This window comes from Protobothrops mucrosquamatus, unplaced genomic scaffold (assembly GCF_001527695.2).
Source record: "Protobothrops mucrosquamatus isolate PMUCROS unplaced genomic scaffold, P.Mucros_1.0 scaffold1658, whole genome shotgun sequence".
NCBI lineage: Eukaryota > Metazoa > Chordata > Lepidosauria > Squamata > Viperidae > Protobothrops > Protobothrops mucrosquamatus.
In genome coordinates this window covers 96,758-101,079 of record NW_015387815.1, presented here as the reverse complement: position 1 = coordinate 101,079, position 4,322 = coordinate 96,758, and the positions used below count along the sequence as shown (strand labels likewise).

At 40.1% G+C, this 4,322-nt stretch overlaps 1 long non-coding RNA gene across 1 annotated transcript; it reads left to right on the top strand.

Moving 5' to 3' along the window:
* Positions 1 to 232: 232 nt before the first annotated feature.
* On the top strand, positions 233 to 3,860 carry LOC107293579. The gene is made up of 3 exons (XR_001549027.1): positions 233 to 328; positions 2,084 to 2,148; positions 3,816 to 3,860. It is a non-coding gene; the product is annotated as an uncharacterized LOC107293579 (long non-coding RNA).
* The last annotated feature ends 462 nt before the right edge of the window (positions 3,861 to 4,322 follow it).

Below are 4,322 nucleotides of genomic sequence, written 5' to 3'. Positions count from 1 at the left end.
TCAAATCTGTTGTGATCCTAACTGAAGAACAAGAAAGCCATGATATCCACCAATACAGCAGAAATGGACCAAAAGAGTCACTATACCTCCTTCCGTCCCCTGCTGAAGTTTTCACTCTGCAGTGAACTAAAGGCCGTCACAGCATACAAACTTCCTCTAACAAAAAGCCACAAGAGGAAATGCTGCTTTTTGAGATCTACCAAACTGAGCTCTGAAACAATTTTTAGTTTCCAGAGGTTCAATCTGGATGAGAAGGAAGATTTTCATCTGGTGCTTCAGTGAGATGATGCTGTTGGAATGAGCCAAGGACAATGGGATCTCGGATCAAGTAAGACCTTGGGACAGGCTCAAGAAGCAGGTTGGGGGTTGGGGTGGCCTATCATAACAGTCCATTCACTTTAAGTGTACTTCAGTTTTACTTTTGTAATGCAGAAAGTCAGCTAAGATCTCTGATCTCCTGATCTGTTGGGAAATAAAAACATTTTGCTCCTCCTGAGGTCTATCTCAGCCAGATCCTTTGCAATACATAAGTATGAGTATGAAATAGAACAACTCTCCCCTGTTTTGTTTTGTTGGCACCTTTGAAAATAGTGTTATCCCGATCTACTTCTTACAAAGGCTCTTGCTGAGTCAGCCAGATGATCTAGGTCTAGGAAGACTGAAGGGTTTCCCCAGAGCACTAAAGTTGGATTAGGTGGTACATGCCTGGCCTTTAGAGGCTCTTGGCTTGTAAAGTATTTGGCTCATGATGCAATGGGATTCTTTTTTTTTTTTTTTACAAATAAATTTATTTATGTAGTAGGATTCTCGAGTATATGGAACTGATTTTAAGAGCCCAGAAGTGGGGATGGGTAACATCACAGTTTTGAGATTGGCAGTTACATGTGAAACTGCTTTAGGGACTTTTCTCCTCTGCTACCTAATTGCAATGAAAACATGTCCTGGAAACACATTTTTTTCTGCTCTCTCCCCATGACATTAACTTTATTTTGTCCTGTGAGTGAGAGACAGTTAAATACCTTTAGCTATTCCAGTGTTAAAATGTCTTCTGTTGTGGCCTGGATTGTCTTCACAAATATTGGGCTTTTCTATAAGTTTTTTTCTCTTACTTTTTTCTCTTACTTACTGATTCTTTTTGCCTCATGGGACTATATAGGAAATGAGGCAAAATGGGATAGAAAGAAACGTAAGCCTCCCTCATCATTACAGGGCCAAACCCATAATGGGTCATCACTATCTGGGATATTTTTCACATTTCCTTTTTTGGGGGGGGAGTTAAAACAATAACTTTAAAAATGGCAGGAAGTGATGGCCTTAGAGTTGTCTTTTCATTGACTAAGGTTCTTACAAATTTGGCCATCTCAATCTGATGAGGGCATCCCAGGTCATCTGCCACCAGTATAAGGGAGTGACTTTTTAATCAGGATAGCCACAGACTGGGTTAGTTCTGTATTATACCACCATCATGCTATCAACCCCTGAAGAAAAGTGGGTGGGAGGATCATGAAGGTTACAATATTAACAGTTCAATAGGTACCTATTAGCCCTGTGAGGTAGTCCATACAAGAAGCACAACCAGGAATACTAGCTCTGTGTTTATTGTAAGGTTATATTAAACAGAACCTTGCAAGACTGAAAGCATTTCTCTCTCCTCTCTTTTTGGTCTCTAGAAAATTGGGGAGGCCCCTTCTGAAATGCTTCCCATGCCCCCCTCCATCTGTGGGCTGAGATCCATTTTACAACCCATTGTCTACTCTGCAGCTCTCCCTCCTATCTACCAAGGCTATTCTCACAGTAACATACTGCAGTGAGACCTAAAGTAAGATGCCACTGAAAGAGCTTCCCCAACTTGGTGTCCTCCAAAGAGCTTGGTCAATTTTTCTTCTGGCAGGGGAATTATGGGAATTGAAATTATGAAACACTAGTTATGAAAGTATGGCAAAAGATGTTTATTTCCATTCTATACCTTTATCTTGTTCTAAGACAAGATTCTCTCTTAGATTCCCGATATAAAGGTCATACTTCTCTAAGTTCATATGGCTTCTGTGTTTTGGTACTGAATCCACTGATTTTTGTTTGCCAGAGAAAATCCACAGAAAATATTTGATGTGTTCTTTGAAGTTGCTCGTCCATCGCTTGCAGATGATGGTAAGTCTCAATTCTGTTAGATATAATCTTTTGGAGGGAATTTAACAGAAGCCACACTTTAATAAAAAGAAGATGTAGTCACTGAAGGCCCCCAGAGAGCATGGTTGATAATAACAAGACTTAGCAGAGTGAATGTCAAGGTTTTGAAACCTAACTAGGTATTAGGCTTAAAAGGCCAGATGAGGGGCAGATATTCAAGGAGAACATCTGTTTGTCTGTCTGTCTGTCTATCTGTCTGTCTGTCTACTATCTATCTATCTATCTATCTATCTATCTATCTATCTATCTATCTATCTATCTATCTATCTACCTATCAAAAATGACTTGATGCACATAATCAGTTATTATTAATCAATATTAATATTGCCAGATTCTGCGCTGTACGCAGGTACCAGAAGGCTGGATAAATACATTTATTACAGAGGATTAGAAAGCCCTACAAAAGCTTTTCCATCTAACAACACCCAGGGATATTTTATGTCGTTATTTGTATGTATTTATTAAGCATATATTTCTATGTTGCCACAATCAAAATCAATTCTCGGAGCACATATAGAAAATATAAAATGAATCCCATAAAAAATTAAAAATACATTACAAAAATAGAAAGACAACAAAAGATGGCAACAGCAACTCAAATCAGGGAAGGGTCTTGGGGTAGTGGAACGGGGAAAGGTCTTTAGAAACTTGCAGAAAATCAATAAAGAGGGAGCCAACCTTATCTCTACAGACAGACTAGCCTCAATATTGGTGCTACAACAAAAAGCAGCATCTCCATGCCTCAGCCCTCCTTCCTCCCAGATTCTCCCAAAAATGTGGGACTTAGAGTAGTTTTTCCTTGCTAGATCTAATCAGAGATTAGTTTTAATCTCTTTTTCCTACCTTTTCAAGGTAGTGGCAATGTGGCTCCTCATTTCCCAGCTTTGGATGTTTCTGCCAGCTGCCTCTTGCACTTGGATTGGCTTTGGGAGAGTTACAGGGTAGAATTAGTGCCTTAAACCTTGCAGAAGCTTAATCACCCACTTTGCCCCTTAAGCTCCTTCCCTATGGTAGCTCAGTCGAAGTGCCAACTGTAGTGGAGGTGAATATTTTGGCTGCTTTGGGGGGAAAGAATGGGAGAATGGCAGGAATCATTGATATCCCTAGAATAACTGCTGGCAACTGGTGACTTAGTTAAACTGTGTAGTCAGTCTCCCCCAACCCTTACAAAACTGTTCTTTTATTTGATTCCCCCCTCCCCCACCCCACCCCCAATCCCATTGAGATTTGGTGTCCTACTTTACTTGTCATTTTGATATAATGGTTGAAGTGCTGGATTAATAGCCAGAAGATTGTGAGTTCTAGGCCTCCCTTAGTGGTAAAAGCCAGCAGGGTCACTTTGGGCCAGGCACATTCTCATACAAATTAAAAACACATAACTGGGTTATTAATACATTGAATACAAGACAAAGACTTCCTAAGACAGTGGCTGGGGAAAGAGCCAGGCCTTCAAGGGCCATTTAAAGGAAGAGAGGGTTGGGGCAATTTGAATCTCCAAAAGGTCGAAATTGCAAAAGAGAACCACGCTGCCTGGATACCGTTTGAAAAATGGGACCTGGATCTTGCTTTCATTTACACTAAAGTGCCTGGGTTCTGTATATTGACCTGTGTTCTGTTCTTTTGTGCAGATCCTCAAGTGCGTAGACAATTCCCACTGGACTTTGATGACCAGGTCTGTCTCCTTTGTAGAGTTGCTATGTAGCTCTCCACTCTAAACTTCTTTGCCTTCCCAAAACCAGCACAAACTTATATGTCACTTTTTTTCTGCCTCTTCTTCTGTAATTCTGAAATCCTGTCTTATCATGAATATACTGGGTGCTAATGCATGCTGCCTGCTCCTTTTTTTTCCTGCCAGCATGAACAGCTAAACTCATGGAAGCTCTGATCTCCTCAAAGAACCAGGTTTTATAAGCTAAAAACCTGCCCTGATTTGCAATCATGGAATCCTGAATGTGTATCAGTGCACTGTATAAACCTCCTACTTGATAGGATGCAGCTCATAAACTTGGAAAATAGCATTTACTTTAGGAAGCTAGCTTGCATAGAATCGTAATGAACATGCTCAGGATAAAATTGGAATTTGGTTGGAGTTATTATATTGTAGCATATATCAATTGGATAAATCTTGAATTGTT